This window comes from Lithobates pipiens, unplaced genomic scaffold, assembly GCF_037356315.1.
Source record: "Lithobates pipiens isolate NorthernLeopardFrog02 unplaced genomic scaffold, aLitPip1_a1.2 Scaffold_22, whole genome shotgun sequence".
Classification (NCBI taxonomy): domain Eukaryota; kingdom Metazoa; phylum Chordata; class Amphibia; order Anura; family Ranidae; genus Lithobates; species Lithobates pipiens.
Window position 1 is genome coordinate 228,557,932 of NW_027507784.1, and position 22,631 is coordinate 228,580,562.

Here is a 22,631-nt window from a genome sequence, read left to right on the forward strand (position 1 = left end):
ATGACCGACCAATGTTTCCGTAAAATTCTTTTCACAGCCCAATGCTGGCTGGAAAACGTTGTAAGTAAAGAAACTCCATAGTTGTCCATGTTATCAATCCTGGGTGGTCTCTCAGCTAACAATGTTTGGCGTTCCCTACTGTTGACCTCCATTATGATGGAGTCAAGGGACTCACTGTTGTAACCTTTAGCTAGGAATCTCTCTTTTAAGATTAGTGCCTCCTTAAGAAAATCATCATTAAAAGTGCAATTGCGTTTTAAGCGAAGAAACTGGCCCTTGGGGACCGCTGAGAGCCATGACCTATGATGGCAGGAGTCAAGTGGAATATAGCTATTCCTGTCGGTTTTCTTGAAGAACGTTGTGGTAGTTATATTATTATCCCGGATGGAAATATTCAAATCCAAAAATTGGATGTTAATGGGGCTTGAGACATAGCTGAGAACTATCCCACGGTTGTTGTTGTTTAAATGGGACAGGAAGAGCTCCGCCGATGAACTGTCACCATCCCAGATAAACAAGATGTCATCGATAAACCTTTTCCAGGTGACTAGTTCCGGAGGTTTGTCACTAAAGACTATATCCTCCTCCCACTTTGCCATGAAGAGATTGGCCATACTGGGAGCAAATTTTGCTCCCATTGCCACTCCCTTCACTTGCAAAAAATGGGTCCCATCGTGCCAAAAGTGATTGTGCGTCATGGCAAACAGAAGTAATTCAAGAATATAGTTGCGCTGAGTCACCGAAATACTACCATCATGGGCCAGAAAGTGATGAACCGCTTCATAGCCCAGTTGATGGGAGATAGCGGTGTACAGCGAAGCTACATCCGCGGTAACTAGTAGATAGGTAGGTTTCCATTCAATCAATTGCAGAATGTTAATAACATGTTTGGTATCCCTCAAAAAGGATGGCGTGCCCATCACCAGTGGTTGCAGATATTTGTCAATGTATTTCCCTATACGCGAGGTTACAGAGTCAATTCCACTGATGATGGGCCGCCCTGGTGGATTTTCTAAAGATTTGTGTATCTTGGGTAGAGAGTACATAACCGGTAAACGTGGCGCCAAAGGTACCAGAAAGTCCCTTTCTTTTTTATTTAAAATACCCATATTGAACCCTTTCTCAACCAACTCTTTTAGTTCACCTTTGAATTGGGTGGTGGGGTCTAAAAGTAATGGAGAGTAGGTCTCAGAGTCTGACAGAATCCTAGTCATCTCGTTGGAATATGCGGTTTTGTCAAGTATTACAATGGCACCGCCTTTGTCAGCCGACCGAACTACTATGTCTTTCCTGTTAAGCAATGAGTCTAGCCCTGCCCTAAATTCCCGTGTGGGTTGAGCCGGTCTCAATTTCAAACTATTGCGATCCTTTAATACCAAATCACGGAAAATATTGATGTTAGGTGCTGTATTACCAGGGGGATTGAACAAGGAGGCATTCGATAAACCAGAATGCATGATTGTTGAATCCCTAACTAATTGGCGGGAGGGGTTACTCATAATATATCTCTTAATGTTCAACTTGCGTGTAAACTTTTGAATATCTATAAATGTCTGGAATTTATTTAGATTCTGAGGGGGCACAAACTTGAGACCCTTTCCGAGAGTCTGCAATTCTTCATTAGAGAGCTCTTTATTACTTAAGTTAATAACACCACTAATGTCTAAGTCCTTCTTCTTTTTGGTGTGAAGACGTTTCCCCCCTCTGCACCCTCTCTTGTGTCTACGTTTCTCTTGTGTCCCCCCCGAGTGCCCTCCTGAAAACCCTGTTGGTAAAAACTGCCAGCTGAGGGTTGACTATATGATGGCCGAAAACCACCCTGACCCCTAAGGGCTTCAGAATGCCCATTCCTGTCATCCCCAAGGGGGCCGTATCTGTTAAAGGTCTCAACCCTATAATTAGATCCCAAATCTCTTACATCCGGAGGGGGTCTCCTATCCCTGCTGCCACCTCTACCTTGAGAGAGGGATTTATTTCTCTGGGAAAAAGGTTTACCACCTCTGGATCGCCAGGGTGGAGGGGGCGCCGTTGAAGTGGGATATTGGTGATGATTAAATGGAGTTAGATGATGATGATGATTAAAGTTACGTTTATCAACCCTTCCTCTGAAGGACTGGGGATATGATTGTGATGATGGACCCATTACTCTTTCAGTGTATACTGGAGAGGCCTGGCTCATAGGACCCCAAAAAAGGTTAGAATCACCAACGCCGCCTCCTCTGATTCCCTCAATATGCCCTGGGGGATGTAGACCTGGATCACCCATGGGGGGTGAGGGGGCCAAGTTCTCAGTAGAGACCTGCCATTTAAAGACAACATTGTCTTTATAATCTTTTTTGTCCCTATTGTATTTTTTATTTTTCTTAGTTCTTTGTTCAGTTTCCTCTTTAGTCAGAATAGTTTTTAGGGATTCAGATCTTTGCATATACTCAGGATCATTTTTAAAGGGGACAAGCTTAGTTTTGATCAGACCAATCTCATAATCCAATGAGGCAAGTTTCCTCGATTTCTTAGCAATCAGGAATTTTAAAAACTGAACCCCTGCCTCATTGAAGTATTTAAACCATTCGGCTATTTCTGTGTCTTCCTTTTGTGGGTTAACCTCCCATCTCAAACTCCTGGGGACCATATTTTCCCTTACATATTCCTCCAAATAGGCTATATCCCATTTTGTGTGTAGTTCTGAAATGGTTAAATTCTTCAACCTCAAAAAACAACCGGAAAGGTCATCCCTGGAATTCTCATTCCCATCAAAGACTCCTGTGGTGTCAATGACAGCTTGGGATCTATATTCAAAAACATCCATTGCGGATGAACCAGCAGCAAATTAGTGTATTGTATAACAGTAAAAAACAAAAGGAGTAAAACTTGCGCTTGGTAAAGAAATAATTGATATGAGAAAAATCAATTAAGATAATAGCAGCTGAGCACAAAAAACCAGATACTAGGTCCAACTAACAGAAATGTGAAAAACAGTGCAGCGCTTAATGTGTAACACGTGACTAAATATAGTGAAACAATAAATCAGGAAAAAACTTTCAAAGATGATGTTTCCAAAAAGTAAAACATCAATGATAAACAATACACATGTGAATATTGTGCAATAAACAAAAAATGGGTTATTAAACCGAAAAAAGAGTAAAAAAAAAACCCTTTAAGAAGGACAGAAAAAAAATTATTTGAACTACAGCTTGGTGCTGTGGAGCACAAACTTGTGATTAAGTGAAAAAAACAAACAACAAAATTGAAAAACAAATCAAAACAAGTCCCATGCTTTGGATAAATGAAGTGATTTACAAGGCCCCATAAATGTGAAGATATAAGTTCATTAGATGGAACGTGAATGGAACTTTATGGTTGAACGTGAATGAAGCTTTAAAACTGGTCCCAGGTGTCACTGGTATAAGTGCTTGACCACGTAAATTCTTTCACTCTACAGTTTAAGTAAGTAGTAAAGGCTTACCAGAACCACCTTTAGTGTGCGCAAATACGAACTCCCCAAGTGTTGGGATCGGACAAGATCGTTCCTCCGACGCTCCTCGTGTGAATGGATGGCTCGAATCACCTTTCCGGATAGGAAGGTAAAGAATGACCCACACCTTCGGGTGTTCCTTGAACGTCGTCCGTTCCGGTCCGTTCGAAAAATGTTGGCGTGTCACCAAATGGATGAGAAAGAAAAAAAGCGCCCAATCGTGTGATAAAGTCTAAAACATATGTACTTTATTTTCCAACCAAATAGGCGTTGAAAGATACAAATGACTCAATGGAGTCGTATAAAATTGAACGAAAAAAATTGCCAGCAAAAATGTAAAATAAAGCGGATAAAATTAGCACGAGGTGTAGACGTATCTACCCGACGATCGTTTCGTCACAGATTGACGTCATCAGGGGTACGCCCACACCCTCGTGCTTAAGGTTTAAATAGCCTATGGGTGAGGTAGGGAGCCCTGCCATAGGTGCAGACCAAAACGTCCGTGCTTTATGGGATTAACCCACAAATGACCAGTCCCTTCGGAATGGTTACCACACATGGAAAAGAGGAAAAAGGGAAAAAAACGGTCAACGACCAGTTAATTCAAATGAAGTTTGAGTACCATCATAACTAAATTGTGGGACTCAAATATACAATGTAATAGTGAAAGTGACCACTAAAAAAAGCAAACAATGGGTTCTGTGATAAATCACCTTTGTTTGACAGATGGCCAAATACAATAATGGTGGCTGTCTCACTGTGTGTATGTCCCAAAAAGGGTAACTTGGTTCAAAAAATATACGAAATGTATATATATGCAATACATGCGTATAAATTACCATAAAAATTACCCAGAGAAATAAATCCCTCTCTCAAGGTAGAGGTGGCAGCAGGGATAGGAGACCCCCTCCGGATGTAAGAGATTTGGGATCTAATTATAGGGTTGAGACCTTTAACAGATACGGCCCCCTTGGGGATGACAGGAATGGGCATTCTGAAGCCCTTAGGGGTCAGGGTGGTTTTCGGCCATCATATAGTCAACCCTCAGCTGGCAGTTTTTACCAACAGGGTTTTCAGGAGGGCACTCGGGGGGGACACAAGAGAAACGTAGACACAAGAGAGGGTGCAGAGGGGGGAAACGTCTTCACACCAAAAAGAAGAAGGACTTAGACATTAGTGGTGTTATTAACTTAAGTAATAAAGAGCTCTCTAATGAAGAATTGCAGACTCTCGGAAAGGGTCTCAAGTTTGTGCCCCCTCAGAATCTAAATAAATTCCAGACATTTATAGATATTCAAAAGTTTACACGCAAGTTGAACATTAAGAGATATATTATGAGTAACCCCTCCCGCCAATTAGTTAGGGATTCAACAATCATGCATTCTGGTTTATCGAATGCCTCCTTGTTCAATCCCCCTGGTAATACAGCACCTAACATCAATATTTTCCGTGATTTGGTATTAAAGGATCTCAATAGTTTGAAATTGAGACCGGCTCAACCCACACGGGAATTTAGGGCAGGGCTAGACTCATTGCTTAACAGGAAAGACATAGTAGTTCGGTCGGCTGACAAAGGCGGTGCCATTGTAATACTTGACAAAACCGCATATTCCAACGAGATGACTAGGATTCTGTCAGACTCTGAGACCTACTCTCCATTACTTTTAGACCCCACCACCCAATTCAAAGGTGAACTAAAAGAGTTGGTTGAGAAAGGGTTCAATATGGGTATTTTAAATAAAAAAGAAAGGGACTTTCTGGTACCTTTGGCGCCACGTTTACCGGTTATGTACTCTCTACCCAAGATACACAAATCTTTAGAAAATCCACCAGGGCGGCCCATCATCAGTGGAATTGACTCTGTAACCTCGCGTATAGGGAAATACATTGACAAATATCTGCAACCACTGGTGATGGGCACGCCATCCTTTTTGAGGGATACCAAACATGTTATTAACATTCTGCAATTGATTGAATGGAAACCTACCTATCTACTAGTTACCGCGGATGTAGCTTCGCTGTACACCGCTATCTCCCATCAACTGGGCTATGAAGCGGTTCATCACTTTCTGGCCCATGATGGTAGTATTTCGGTGACTCAGCGCAACTATATTCTTGAATTACTTCTGTTTGCCATGACGCACAATCACTTTTGGCACGATGGGACCCATTTTTTGCAAGTGAAGGGAGTGGCCATGGGATCAAAATTTGATCCCAGTATGGCCAATCTCTTCATGGCAAAGTGGGAGGAGGATATAGTCTTTAGTGACAAACCTCCGGAACTAGTCACCTGGAAAAGGTTTATCGATGACATCTTGTTTATCTGGGATGGTGACAGTTCATCGGCGGAGCTCTTCCTGTCCCATTTAAACAACAACAACCGTGGGATAGTTCTCAGCTATGTCTCAAGCCCCATTAACATCCAATTTTTGGATTTGAATATTTCCATCCGGGATAATAATATAACTACCACAACGTTCTTCAAGAAAACCGCCAGGAATAGCTATATTCCACTTGACTCCTGCCATCATAGGTCATGGCTCTCAGCGGTCCCCAAGGGCCAGTTTCTTCGCTTAAAACGCAATTGCACTTTTAATGATGATTTTCTTAAGGAGGCACTAATCTTAAAAGAGAGATTCCTAGCTAAAGGTTACAACAGTGAGTCCCTTGACTCCATCATAATGGAGGTCAACAGTAGGGAACGCCAAACATTGTTAGCTGAGAGACCACCCAGGATTGATAACATGGACATCTATGGAGTTTCTTTACTTACAACGTTTTCCAGCCAGCATTGGGCTGTGAAAAGAATTTTACGGAAACATTGGTCGGTCATCAAAAATGACCGAATCTTGGGCCCTGAACTTCCTGATAGACCAAATGTGATCTTTAGGGGTGCAACTAACTTGCGAAATATGATTGCTCCAAATGTCCCGGACCCCCCAACTAGACCCACTTTTTTTGGTGATTTGAAGGGCTTCTACCCCTGTGGGAAATGTAGAGCTTGTAGGCTAAACGCTCTACGAGGTAGGAGATTTACTGAGTTCACCTCGTCTAGTAATGGACTTACATACCCCATACGAACATTCATCACATGCACCACTAAGTGCGTTGTGTACTTACTTAGATGTCCATGTGGTTTGGAGTATGACGCACAGTACGCATGTTACATGTACGCCTGGGGGAACATATCACTAACATTTGTAAAGGATTTGACAAACATAACGTTAGTAAACATTACGACCTTAAACACAATCGGGACCCAAGAGGCACCACCTTTCTGGCCCTGGAAAAATATACTCCACATTGGCGCGGCAGTAACGCTAAGCGCACTATTTCCAGGGCAGAAACAAACTGGATCCACAAATTAGGGACACATATCCCTGGGGGGCTCAACGTCGAGTGGGACATTAATTGTTTTATTAACAACAGTTGATTTAATATCCCCTTTTTTTCCCCTTTTTTTGTACTGATTTTGTATTCAGTCTGGGTCTCATACACCATTTTCACTACTATTATTTGTACTTTTATAGCAATGTTTGCTAGGTAGTTCATATGATTTTTATGTAAACTTTATTTATGACAATAGAGTGATTGTAATGTTCTTCCTAAACCTGTTGGCTACGTCTCATCCATGTATTTCTTTAACTGGACTAAGGGTGATGGTGGGCAGCTAATGCTGTTTAGGCCCCCGCCTCAATATTATGGTTATTCTCCTCTCCCTTTTTTTATGGTAATTTATACGCATGTATTGCATATATATACATTTCGTATATTTTTTGAACCAAGTTACCCTTTTTGGGACATACACACAGTGAGACAGCCACCATTATTGTATTTGGCCATCTGTCAAACAAAGGTGATTTATCACAGAACCCATTGTTTGCTTTTTTTAGTGGTCACTTTCACTATTCCATTGTATATTTGAGTCCCACAATTTAGTTATGATGGTACTCAAACTTCATTTGAATTAACTGGTCGTTGACCGTTTTTTTCCCTTTTTCCTCTTTTCCATGTGTGGTAACCATTCCGAAGGGACTGGTCATTTGTGGGTTAATCCCATAAAGCACGGACGTTTTGGTCTGCACCTATGGCAGGGCTCCCTACCTCACCCATAGGCTATTTAAACCTTAAGCACGAGGGTGTGGGCGTACCCCTGATGACGTCAATCTGTGACGAAACGATCGTCGGGTAGATACGTCTACACCTCGTGCTAATTTTATCCGCTTTATTTTACATTTTTGCTGGCAATTTTTTTCGTTCAATTTTATACGACTCCATTGAGTCATTTGTATCTTTCAACGCCTATTTGGTTGGAAAATAAAGTACATATGTTTTAGACTTTATCACACGATTGGGCGCTTTTTTTCTTTCTCATCCATTTGGTGACACGCCAACATTTTTCGAACGGACCGGAACGGACGACGTTCAAGGAACACCCGAAGGTGTGGGTCATTCTTTACCTTCCTATCCGGAAAGGTGATTCGAGCCATCCATTCACACGAGGAGCGTCGGAGGAACGATCTTGTCCGATCCCAACACTTGGGGAGTTCGTATTTGCGCACACTAAAGGTGGTTCTGGTAAGCCTTTACTACTTACTTAAACTGTAGAGTGAAAGAATTTACGTGGTCAAGCACTTATACCAGTGACACCTGGGACCAGTTTTAAAGCTTCATTCACGTTCAACCATAAAGTTCCATTCACGTTCCATCTAATGAACTTATATCTTCACATTTATGGGGCCTTGTAAATCACTTCATTTATCCAAAGCATGGGACTTGTTTTGATTTGTTTTTCAATTTTGTTGTTTGTTTTTTTCACTTAATCACAAGTTTGTGCTCCACAGCACCAAGCTGTAGTTCAAATAATTTTTTTTCTGTCCTTCTTAAAGGGTTTTTTTTTTACTCTTTTTTCGGTTTAATAACCCATTTTTTGTTTATTGCACAATATTCACATGTGTATTGTTTATCATTGATGTTTTACTTTTTGGAAACATCATTTTTGAAAGTTTTTTCCTGATTTATTGTTTCACTATATTTAGTCACGTGTTACACATTAAGCGCTGCACTGTTTTTCACATTTCTGTTAGTTGGACCTAGTATCTGGTTTTTTGTGCTCAGCTGCTATTATCTTAATTGATTTTTCTCATATCAATTATTTCTTTACCAAGCGCAAGTTTTACTCCTTTTGTTTTTTATCGTAAAGATACAGATAGATGCATTGTTTTTGTAGCTTGTAAAATTTGAAGTTTTTGAGAAGCAACACTGACGTTCAGTTTGAAACATTTTTTGATCATACCATGGGGATCCATTTTACAGTGGGTTCAGTCTAAATAGGTCATGGTTGTTTGGATAGTTTGGTCAGAGTTGCAGAAGCCAGGAATACTGAGGTCCTGGGCTCCAAGGAGGGAACTATAAGTAAACATGGTAAGCGAGCAGATATTGTGGATAAGAAGTTGATACTGCTCTTGTTTTTCACTTCCAGAATCCAAGTGGGGCGAGAATTGGAGAGGCTTCTGGAACATGGATGACAGATGATCATCTGGTTGGCAGTTTGTCTGTGCCACACCATACCACAAATTAGTTCCGATAAACATCAGGAGAGAAGGAAAACTGAAAGATTCCGATTAATACCTGTTTTTTCGTATGGACAATTTGGTGCTAATGCTGAATCTGAAAGACTGTGCCTAGCAAGAGAACTTGTGAAATATTTTTGCTGAAGTCTCTCCTGATGAATGCAAACATGTTATTTATACATGTGCAATGGATTGGAGGTTGGGGAAGAATTATGACACATCCAATCCGTCAAAACATGAAAATGTAAAATATGTGTTTTTTTGTTGGAAGGAGGAATTGAAAGAAGAAAGGTTTTAATGTATTACATGTATTGGTGTAACGGAGTTAATATGGTGCAGGTACCCAGGAGGCATACTGGCGCTTATGCATAATAAGGTAGCTGTTGGTCAGACTAAAGGGTGCCAGGTGACACATCAATGGGGTGAAAACATCCTCGTAGGGGTGGTGTCTCAATCCTAGCGGTCCTAGAGAGAAGCTTTCGGTTACAGGACATGCGGGACACCAGAACTAGACATGAGGAAGATACGCCCGGTTGGTGTCTCACCTGAGAGGTTGAAACCCTGCACAGATAATGCCAGTAAATACACACAGGAGCATGCTCTGTTAAAATAAAGGGAACAAACGCTGGCTACCAGGGTACCGTAGGACTTCACCACATGGCGCTGCAGCATCTCACGGTTGTTGACAAAACCTATCACCCTATATGTGCTGAGTATACACTGAATCAAGTGCGTTATTGTATCAGTGACTTACTCCCAGAGATGCGATCAAGTCCATGCAGGATGCTTATTTCTGAGGAGTAACCCGAAAGAGGAGGGATGTATTCAGCACTATATTGGAGGGGGGGAACAATAGCTGGGATGGGTGTTGTTAATGGAGGGGGACATCAGCCTTCTGAGGAACAAACTCACAGCCATAGCTTCAGAGAAGGAGCGTGACTTTGTTACCCCAGGAGATTGGTGGCATCCTTGATAACATTCAATGAAATCACAGAAACACTCAGGTTAGAATGGCTCCGGATTTTGTCAACCATGTTGAGAGGTTGGTAGAGAGGACAGAAACCTGTCATTGGCTCTGGTGCGCACTCTGTGGCAGGTGGAAATATCAGCCAACGTCAAGCTGATTGTACCGTGGCCTGATGAGTTAGCATCACCGCTCAGTAAGATTTTGCCAAAACACATTGCTTACACTAATCCAAAGTAGTGGTCGAATGCCTGTATGGGCTGTACTAAGTTGGATTATGAAAGGTGTTATGCTGTATGTTTCCATATACAGAAGTGCAGACTCGGTCTGTATAGTTGGTGGCATCAATGGACTTACTGACTGGGGATTCTATCTTGTTGCATTTGAGGCTATATCACACATGTGATCAGAGAAGATGAACGCTGGGGGCAGGTGGATACTTCCCTTTGTCGGAAGCGTGACCACGATGTCCGTTGTATGCCAGATCAATACGTGGGGATGAACGAGTGATGTTGGGAAGTTATTTCTCTCTGTGTTCTGGATGGAGAGATCATTGCTGGGAAGAAGGCACCCAGGTATTATTTAGGACATAGGCGAGTTTGTTTCTTTGTCCTAAAGAATACCGGTGTAGTGTTGGTCATGGAACTAGAGGGTTCCTTGAACCTAACCGTAGGTAGAGGTGCATGGTATACAATGGGCATGATCTCTGAAATCCAGGCACAGGGGTGGAATTGTGTGGGTTTGGTAATTGTTGTAAACTTATATGTGTAGTTAAGCGATATTTATCTATGCAAGTTGAGGGACGATTTGACGGTGAGCTCTCTGTGTACAAATTGGAGACGTTGCTGCCAAGTCAGAGCCCTGCAACGCCGCTGCGAGCAAGCCTGCCTAATCCCGACCCGTATTTACAGTAAAAGGTTATAGGAGGTTGGGAGCAGGGTGCGTAATACATATATATGTATATATATTATGGTAATAAGTTGATTTATGTTGGTGGTAGAGTGTGACCTATGGGTATTGTAGGCTAGTAATATGGGCAAGAAAGGCCCTCCTCAAGACTCTGGGTCTGAAAGCTGAGTGATATGTTGCTCTGAATGGGTGCTGGTGAATGGTGAATGAATGAGCACCCCTTGCCTGTACTGCCGTCCTGAAGATACCCAAGATGCAGAATGGTGACATGGAAGCTGTCGCTGAAGAATGGTGGAGATGTGTCACTCAGTGGCAAAGCGGCACGTGTTGGGAAACATCACATGGTAAAACAATTATGGACTGCTTCATAGGACCTGTTTCTGCACACGTTGAAAACCCAGCGTGGTAAGACAATTGTGTACTGTTCCATGAGAGATGTCTCTGGAGCGCTCGTTGAAAACAACCACGCGTTACACAAGCTAAGGACTGTGCCACAGGTACTGGTTCAGAAGCACATGTTGGGGAACTACACACGTTAGGACAGTTATGGACTGTTCAATAGGAGCCGTGTCTAACGAAGGGTGGTGTGCGCCTTTTAGGCGCAAAGCGGCATATGTTGGAATCAAACAGGAATTAATATTATACATCTACACAGCTGTTTGTACAGCCGAACTAAGCCATATTGATGCCATGCAGTCTCACATGTTTAAAAGCAAGGAATGTGACACCAAGACACAATTTGAATAGCAGAATGAGTTCTATTCAGCCCACCTGGAATGTACTGAACTTCAAAGACATTGATGACGAAGACGGCCCAGGGCACATCAAATGTAATACTGGCCACAGAAGCCAAGTATGGCAGGACAGTCAGTAATTTTAGGAGGACTGTCATGTGAACACTGATTGGTCCAAGCAAATGGGACTGGCAGTAGGGTGTGGTATGGCTGAGGTATGTTTAACAAAAAGGGTTGCAACAATGAGGTCTCTCTCTATTCCATCAGGAGGTTGAGTCATAAGGGTCAATAAGTATGGCTTATATTGTACTTTGATTGTATGCTATGTATTATTGTAACTTCTATTGATACCTTATGCACGCTTTATTATTTCCTTGGGAAATAAATGAGATTTGATTGATCTTAGACCGTGTATTGATTTCATAGCCAAGGGTGGTAGTATTGTGATATTAACAATAACATGTGCTTGGCGTAATAGATTGATAGCTAAACTATAGGGACTAGACAAAGGAATATATAACTGATGATAATAATAATTGATTGAATGGATCAGTTACTTCAGCGGACTACAAAATCAACCATATCATCCTATGCTGCTGCATACTGCACAATTATTTAAGGAAAAAATCCCAAAATGATATAGCCTCAGTTGGGCCAGAGGCTGGACTTATTACAGAGAATCCCCTGACGGGCCTAGATACTGGCCATCCTGGCTTGGCCCCCCCAAAGTGCCCGTGAAGTTCGGGAGAAATATGTCAAGCATTTTATGGGTAGGAGAGCCATTGCTATGTCAAACAATGTCTAAAAAAAAATGTAAACAAAAAAATATTATCTGATAAAATCTTGATTTTTCTTTATTGCTTACGTTTGTTTTTGGCTGTCTTCTAGGTTCTTCTAGTGCACTTGTAGTGCCAAGTGGATTTTCCTTTAGTAAATAAGGCCCATTGTCACTGTAAACACAATTTTCCTTAAAAAAAAAATGGTATTGAGCATTGAAAGAAGAAGCCACACATAATTGATTAGCAATTTTTTTTACTGTGTGCACATTCACACATGTGCGTTATTAAATTTTTGTTGACAATTTTTTAATTTTTGGGGAAAAATTCATTTTTTTGTTGTTTTAAATAGGCATGTTTAATAACATAACATACAAAACTCTGGAACTTACAAAGTTCAACGTAGAAAAATAAAAGGCAATATCAGACATTCTAGTATCCAAATTGTCTTGATATTGCCTTCATCAGATAGGGTGATGTCACCCCTGTAAGCCAAATTTTGAAGATGCACACAAATTGGGGATTTCCTTCCTGATCCCATGCCTAATATCAACATGTGCTATCTCCCATCATGGGGGATCAATGGACGTGTTTTGGGGGGGCAACCCCTTCTTCTCACCTACTTCATTTGGGAGGAAGGAATTGCACCCAAACGCATATATTGAAATCCCCTGATAGCAGATAGCACATGTTGACACACTGTGTGCATCTTCAAAATTTGGCTTTTACTAATTCCTAAAAATAAGTGTTTTTAATAAGACAACAACAATTGAGAAAATGGTTGTATTTTGAAGATTGTTTAAATTCTCCCCAACACATAAATCGTGTTCTTCATTTGTTACTCCATAAAATTAAGCTTGTTTCTTATGATGTCGATTTCTCGATTCCATGTCATGATATCCTTTCCTTGATTAGTAGTTGAGCACTTGCACTTGTGATATGTTGAGCTTGCTGTTCCACAACCAGCAAATCACCTAAAAAATGTAGGAAAAACATGTCTTATAAATATGCAGGCATACATATATTACCTGAAGCTTGGGTGTCAGAAACTCTCCTGTTGTGGTGACAAGTTTGCCAAGTTCCTCCACCTCTCCTTCCTCCGGATCCTCGGGGTGTGGTGTTTGGAGTTCCCCTTCTTTTTCAGGTGGGGGGTTCCTGGTGTTCTCTGTTGAGAGGTGTCCTCTGAGTCTTTGGTCCCCTATGAGAAGGAAACAAAAGGTACACGTTAGCACACAGATATTTAGGCATGAACAAATGTATTTAACCTGTATCTGCCCAAAACATTGTATTTAATGAGGGAACAATGTTTCCTACGACCGATTACTGTGCCCACTAACCTGAAACTTGCCATTTAAAAATGTCCTACAGTAAAGAAAATCACATGGCGCAGCATGCAAGTAATAAAGAATCATAATACACGATAACTACTTATTTTTTCTAAGCACTGTCTTGATCCTCCTATATTAATTAGACATGTGCAAAAGGAAAAAAATTGTTTAGTTTCATTTCGTTTTAATTCGTTAATTCATTAATTTCGTTTAGTTATATTCGTTAACTTCCTTAAATTCGTTTTCGGATTTCGTTTAGTTTTCTACCGAATTCGAAAAATCGGCCACATTCGAAAATATTTCAACGAAATTCGAAAATATTTCTACTGGATTCGAAATGATTTCAACATGATTCGACATTATTTCAACCACATTCGAAAATATTTTGTGACCCGACTTTAGGGCCAGGTATCTCGGGGTCACTTGGTGCTAGATACTTCAAATTTGGATATGTTGTAGTGATAGTACTATTGTGTTTGCCTACCAAATTTGGGGTTTCCAGCTATAAGTGACCCCGAGATATGTGGCCCCAAAATCGGGTCGCAAAATGTTATTAGTTAATAGAGCAGAGAATGACATTTTGCGACCCGATTTTGGGGCCACTTATCTCGGGGTCACTTATAGCTAGAAACCCCAAATTTGGTATGCAAACACAATAATACTAGCTCTACAATTTGAAGTGTCTAGCACCAAGTGACCCCGAGATACATGGCCCTAAAGTCGGATCACAAAATATTTTCGAATGCGGTTGAAATAATGCCGAATCATGTTGAAATCATTTCCAATGCAGTTGAAATAATGTCGAATCATGTTGAAATAATTTCGAATGCGGTTGAAATAATTTCGAATCATGTCGAATTCATTCGAATTCATTCGTTATATTTCTTTCGTATTCGTTGTAATTGAAAGATGCAAAATTCGTCCGAATTTCGATTCGTTACGAAACGAATTGCACAAGCCTAATATTAATCCAGCTCCCTCAGTTTCAGGTCTGACCAGCGTTTCCTTATTTACTCCATTGATCATCATACCCCAAAATTGGTCTGCCGACTATTCACAACTTTCGTCATAATTTTGGCCTTTCTCACGTTGGGGTTGGTGTACGGTTCATTCTTGCCATCATAGTCATTCCTCCTCAAGATGTCCACCATCTCCACCATTTAAAGAAAGGACATATTTTTAGCCTTAAATTGTCGCCTCCGGGATCGGTACGGTTCAGCCTCCGGGAATTCCTCCTCCTCGTTACTCCAATCACACACCTGCTGTGTCTCTGCCATGTTACTCCTACTGTGTGCCGAAGAGAAGGGGCGGGGAATACACTAGACAGAACGTCAGGGGCGGGCGACGCATGCGCAATGCATATAAAAAGTAACACGTGTGTGTTGTATGTAGGACTGTTGTACTGAGGAAGGAGGACTAACATTCTAACGAAGGTAAAATCTTAACTTTGGTACATTAGTGGCCTATACTGCTTCAATATTGTGAGGCCTACATTGGGATAAGATTATGAGAGTTTAGGCTGACTGTTTTTGTCTTGTGTATGGTCTTTACAGAAAATATGAATCACTTTAAGGACACAGAATTTATGGTCAGTTTCATTTATAAGTACAGGGAGATGCGGAATTTGTGGAAGGTGAAACACAGTTTATATTATCATAAACAAGCTAGTAAGTCAACGCTGGAGAAACTTCTGGCATTTGTGAAGACTCGGGTCCCAGATGCAACCATCCAGTTCTTGGAAAAGAAAATTGGGATCTTGAGGAACATGTATAAGAAGGAGCATAATAAGATCCAGAAATCACTCCGATCAGGAGCATCAGCAGAGAATGTGTATATCCCCAGACTGTGGTACTTCAACAAATTGCAGTTTCTGGATGACCAGACGGAAGCCAGGGAATCACTTTCAACCCTTCCCTGCAGTCTTCCCTCCACCCTTCCCTCAACCCCAGCAGAGGCTGACGAGGCACAACCTGGGCCTTCCATCCTGGAAGAAGTGGATGCATCCAGCTGAAGCCAGGCATATTATTTTTAGACATATTTATTGTCCTAATATTAATGATGTTAACTAGATGTGATAATTGATTACAAATGTATACATATCAATTGACAGTAGTGGCCAAAAATGTTTGTGACCGGCTTGAAAAATGCTGGGGTCAGAATGATAGTCTTTTCTATTTATTAACATTGAATTTGCAAGTCATGAGCTGAAAATTGTGTGTGATTGATGAAGCAAAAACTAAAACTATGTTCCTTTTTTATACACAGGATGATCTCAGCCAGGAGGAGGGTGTGGAAAGTGGCAACCAGGAGAAGGCCGTGCCCAGTGTCAGTCAGGAGGTGGGCGGGCCCAGTGTCAGCCATGAGGAGGCCGTGCCCAGTAGCAGCCAGGAGGTGAGTGGGCCCAGTAGGAGCCTCAACCAATCAATCACAGGTGCCTCCCCTCTGCCATACCACCAAAAGGCACAGGAAGGGGACGATGACAGAGGAGGCACTACTGGGCCTCATTAGGGAAGCAAGTGATGTCCTCAGGAGCCCCCCCAACGCTGAAGAGGCCTATGGCTGCTATCTAGCCACCAGGTTGCTAGAATTGGAGAAGGACCAATGCCTCCTCTGTGAGGGAATTATTTTTGAGGCCCTTCAGAAGGGGTTGAGGGGCCAGCTGACTAAGAACAGCCACATATATGAGCAAGCCCATCCTCCTCCTGCCACAAGTCCATCACCAGAGGCACAGCCTCCAAGGAATGGTGCATGGAAGGGTGCAGGGAAGGCTGCAGCGAAGAGAAGAAAGTGATGACCTTGGTTCAGTCTGGTCTGACAGAGGACACAGGGTGATGTAGTACCACAGCCTGGGGACAGATATGTCATCTCCGGGATTCCTGGACCAGATTGGGTTCCAAATTATATGGACTCCTCAAGCTTCCAATTGTCTTTTCCAAAGACTTATTTTGTGCCCTGGGGGCCAAAAGGCTTTGCAGATTCCAAAAGTTTTCCCAGCTTTGCCTTCCTCTTTATTTTGTTACCCATAATAAAATGATATTTTATTTTCAGAAAATACTTTCCTATGTGTTTTTCTACAAAAAGGACAGTTTGTGAGTAGGCAGGTACATGTCAAATTAACAAGAGACACCAACTTCGTTGAGGTTAATAAAAAATACTAGATAATAATGTTAATTGAAAAGGCCTCATAACATAATGATAATTATGTGTGAACAAGTAGATATGTACCATCATCCAAATGAATTAAGAATGAATGTCTGGGAGTCAGGACCCCACCCTAGACTCACCGGAAGGAAAGAGGCAAGCGGACTATCTCGGTACAAGTAAAGGAGATATATATGAAAAAATACAAAACAAATTAAAATTAACAACGTTTATTCATACAAAATATAAAAACCACACAAAAGGGCTAAAAATACACAGATGACAGGGTATTTCGACTAGTTTTGCGGGTTTAACGCTTCTTCAGAAAATACATTTGTGAATAGAAAATATAGTAATATATAGAGATTTGATATAGAGAAACATAATAAATGCTTTTACTAAATAATAAATGGGGGGAAACAATAAAGGGATTTTATAACAAATATATAGGGCTGCTTACACATGCCTCAGTGCATGCAAGGCATATGACACACCCAACAAAAAGCCTCCCTCGGCAATTGGGAAGGATATACAGGAAATCACCAGGCAACTAGCATCTAGATAAAATAATATAAAAATACAATATAGTGTAGTATCAGGCAAACAATCAAAAATGTGCATAAAAAGTGAAAGATAAAGAAAACAAGGAAATGGGCATGATGAGGAAGGGAAAGGATTGGTGGGAGGAAGAGAGAAAAAAAAAACACCACCAACCCTTTTCCTTCAATTAAAATTTCCTTAAAATTATATAGAGATCACTAGAAAATAATTTTACATTTATCCTAAAAAAAATCTTGATGAAAAAAAATAAAAGATGACTATAAAAAATAATTGTAAACATTATTATGGAGATCTGGCTTTTAAATAATACAATATAATTCATGAGATCAGGATAAATAAGGAAGAAATAACTTTTACCACATCGAGTGCTTCAGTCTCGTACTTGCTACTTGCTGAAGCCGCGGCCTTTCCTAAGGCCGAGACTGTGGAGCGCTCTGCAGATCGCGGCGTGTGCCAATCCGAGCGGGGTGACCCGTTCGGATCACAGATCGGTGCCGATCCGTTGCACCCCTCCGCTCCTGTGTACGTGTCTCATCAACCCTGTCAGACCAGATTTCCATGGCTTTGGATACTCCGGCTACAGCGAGTACTGGTTTGCAAGCCATTCCTGTTGTCAGGTAAATCCTTTTCAGATCAGAATCGCTCCATCTCTCCAAGGGATCTTTAAAACAAACCGTATCTTCCAAGGAAAGAGTTACATATCTCACTAATCTCATAAGTGCTGCGTCCACCAATGGAGCTGATTCAAGGTGTTTAACATCCTCTTCCTTAAAAGGATACAACTTCAGAACTTTTGATTGAATGGAACTTTTCTTATCCATCTTGTTCCACTCATCAGAGACGATGCCACCCAGTTCAGAGAGAAGGGGAAAATATTGATGTTCCTTATTGAGCTGTTTGAAAAATGTACACAAAAGTAACAGGGTCTTCAAATCAGTGCCTCTCTCACAGCTTTCACCAAAGAGGGAACCAAAGCATATTTAAAGCCCAAGCATATTTAAAGCCCAAATTTGGATCTTCTAGATCCGATTCCCTGTCTGAGAGAGAAGCAGAAGGACGACTTGGCTGGAAGGAATCCCATGTCTCTTGGGCCAGATCTTCTCCTAATGTAGGGCGTAATGGCTCTGGTGGGGAATCGCAAGGCAGATGAGCCTCCCCCTCCTGTAGAGATTCTCTCACAACCCGCCTTACCATAGATTCAAGGCGCTGGTCTGCGCCATCCCTCTCATCTGCAGCTTTAGAAAAGCAGTGATCACAGAGAGATTTGTCGGCCAGTACAGGAGTTCTACACCCCCAACATGATTTTTCTGACCTCTTGCTAAAGCGAGATGAGGAGGGAGTGCGGAAGATCTGTACTATGCTGTTTGGATCTGGAAGGAAATCTATGATGGCTGGATTTGGAAGGAGATTGCCGGTGGTGCGACTTTGAAGACCCACTTCCTTTATGGGAACTGCTTTGAGGATCAGATCTAGAAGGGCTGTGAGAAAGAAAGCAGAATAGAGAAGACAGGAATCAGCTGGTGCCCTAATACCCTACTCCCCCCCCCCCCCCTGAACAGGCACAAAGGTATAAACTACAAACATACCTTTACAAGAGGGCTGGCCACCAGGAGGCAGTGAGGGATCCATGGTATCAGCAGGAAACTGCAAGGATAAATAGGAGTCAGCTGCCAGGTAGAGAACCTACCCTCACCCCATAGAGCCAGTGCTTACCTGGAACGCCACATCAGAACCCCAGGGAAGTCGCCGCCCACGATCATTCCCAGGGCTCTGTAGGCTCAAACCAGGATTTAAAGGTGGTGGTGAGTGACGTCACCACCACGTCAGACGTGAGACGCTCGCGCGCATGCGTGAACCAAGCCTTAGTTTCGTTTCGGTTTGTCCATGCGCAGAGCGCATGCCGATACCCAGAAGAGAGAGAGCGGCAGCTGGAACGCAGGAAGAGCCAGCGCCATGCCCAGGAACACCAGCAGAGGAAAAAGACAAGAAAGCAAGGTGCATACAACATATAAACACTGCTGCCATGTAAATAGATATGAACTTACCACTCCACCTATGATCACCTGGGCCTAGGGAACAGACACACATCGGACTTTATAGCAGATAATGGTCGCTTGATAACCATAGGCAAATAGGCCGTGCGCACTCTGACGATCAAATATTCAAATCTTCAGTGCTACTCTGCAAAACCACTCCATACCCTGCTTAACAGTCAGGGCCTATTAGAGGATATTAAATTGGCGCTCAGCCTATCCTGATTGCAGGGGAGTCATTTTCAGGTAGAGAACCACAACATAGTCCTACAGAGGAGGACAAAACAGGAACATGGATAGCAGCCTAGAGCAAAGGTTTATGGGAGAGGTGTCCTATGGGGTAGTTTTATCTATATGTAGAGCCGGCTCCTGAAGAGCACCGCTATGTTTTTGAAATTTAAGGTTACACCTGAACTGCAGTTTGGTTTGGGTACAGTTGTTCTAAATTTGGACCTCAGCATCAGTCTGACTGGACTATAGAATGTTCAGCCTGGCCACAGGGGGCACTGTCTCTTCTGGCATGCATGGAACCACAGTCTGGTTGGGTGCTTTAAGGTTACTTTCTCTCGGAGCGCGCCCAGTGGGAGTGTCACTCTTGCTGTGGTTTCTGGGAGAGGGTACTTAAGATGCGGATGTCACGTGGTGCGGGGTTCCAGTCCAGAAGTATGTTCTGACTCCATGGTCCTGGTCCTCCTGACCAGCCCCCAGGCAGGCTATGGCCTGGGGTGCGGATCCACCCGACTTTATTTCTCGGGACTGGCTAGCCCGAGGCAAGGAAACTAAAGAAGGATTCCGAGGTGGTCCGGTGCCGTCTCAGGTAGTTGGAGAGGCCCAGTAACTTCGTAGCTATCCAGGGAAGGACTCTTCAGAAGAAGGCCACGTACGGGTTGGCTTCTTAGCAAGAGCCTGGTGGGGCTGAAGTACCTAAGTGAATCCAGTCTTGTGGGTATCGCCAAACTGGCTGAAAGATCTAGGTATCACACGAGTGTTCCACAAGTTTTAGTTTCCTGCATGTTCTACAACAACATCTGTGGCAGAGACTTGTTCCTGAGTAAAGCACCTTGTTGGCTGCTAGGCCTTGTGAGAGAGGGACTATCCAACTTGAGTGAACATCCAATTGCAAACTGCTATTCTCTGGATTTAGTCAAAGTAAGCAAGTCCTTCATTATTGACTTTGACACTAAGGCCGCGTACACACGGGCGGATTGTCTGCCCAACTAAGTTCGTCAGACAATCCGACAGACGGTCCGTTCAAAATTTGAATGAACGGACTTGACCACACACGATGAGCAGACAGTCCGCTGAAAGCGTGCGTGATGACGTGTACGTACGACGGGACTAGAAAAACGACGTCCTATACACTGCAATGCAACCTTCGGCCGTGTAAATCCTTTCTGAGCATGCGCCATACTTAGTCCGTCCAACTTGCCTACACACGAGCGGACTATCCGCTGAAACCAAGTTTGGACGGACAAAACCAAGTTTGAACGGACAAAATTACGGAAATTCCGTAAGACTTTGTTCGTCAGACAGTCCGCTGAAAAAGTCAGCTGAAGCCCACACACGAGCGGATTGTCCGCTGAAACACGGTTCAGCGGACTAAGTTGGACAGACAATCCGCCCGTGTGTACGCGGCCTAAGAGTACCTGAACTTTCTTCCTAACCCTCTGATCCCATTTTAAGAGACTGTTCATTGTCTAAGTTTTTTGCAAATAAAAATCCCCTTTTATGCAGATCTGTCGTCAGTCTCTAAAGTTACTAGGCCATCTACCATGGGAAACCCCTAGACACAAATCGAGGAGAAGGTGGTAACGGTAAGCCCAATCAAAGCAGCAGCTCCTTCGGGGGTTAGTGCTACATATAGATTACACTAAAGCTAAAGCTATTATTTTCGCTTTCAATAGTTTTTTATTGATGAACAGCAAGAGTATGTTGATAAAGATACAGGTAGAACCTTCTGTTAACATCAGATAAAGTAATACTTCAAAGAACTCATTACATGTTTAAGATGAGAAGGAGCAGAGTAGCCTCAGCAAGTTATTGAGAAACTCAAAACTCCCAAAGGAGGAAGGGACTCCCGGACCCCAACACCCCTCATGGGATCTTGCTGTGTTGGGTAGGAAGGGTCCATCTCCCCCAGAGTACAGTGATGAGTACAAAAATATGCTTCAAGTAGGAGGAACAGATAACAAAGAATTCCAAGATATGTGAAAAGCGAACAATCTTGGAAAGAATGAAATACCTCGTAGAACTGCTTTGTGTAGGCAGTTGGATGAACTGTTAGTGGCGGGCGAAGTACATACATGTGGATATCCTCTGAACAGGAGGAATTAGGTAAAAAAAAAATGACCAAGAGATATTCCAACTGCTTATGTGGATAGATGTAGAAGTCTATCGTTTGCAAGGCAGGACGAGACTGAAAACAAGTCCCAGAGGGAAATGCTTACAGTTGCACCTATATGCTAGTAGTTAGAAGAAGTGGGAGAGAAAGGAAAGAAGAAAGATAAAAGAGAAAAAAAAGGAAAATAGCAGAAGCTCAAGTAGACAGTGTGGAACTCGCTCATCTACACAAACCCGAGTTAGCGAGGGGTGGCAGATGTCTGAGATGGGTATCTGGTCCATAGCTTCCAGATGGCCTCATGTTTGTCAGCAGTATCCAAGAGGATGCTAACTGTTTTCTCCTGGGCCATGATCCATGATATCTTCCCTTTGACCAAGAAAAAGGGTATCATGGGTTGCTTCCAAGCCCAAGCGATTGCCAGCTTGGTCCCAAGGAAAATAAACATGATCAGGTGTTGGACTAGTCTAGGGGTCTTGTGGATGGGTAAGTTTAAGAGGGCAGATTGGGGAGTCTGTTGAACCAGAAAGCCCATAATTTTCCTGATGTGGAATATTTTATTCCATAAGCCCCTGATCTTGGGGCAATCCCACCAAACATGTAGTATCGACCTAATATGAACGCAGTTGCGGACCGCAGTTGAGGGGAGGCGTTCGGGTAGATTTTGACTAGATTTAGCGGGACCATATACCACCTCACAAGGACTTTCAAATTTGCCTCAACTAATGCTATGTTTAGAATACCCTTAGATGCTGCAATCGATGCTCTATGCCATTCCTCAATGCTCCAACTATGTTGCAGG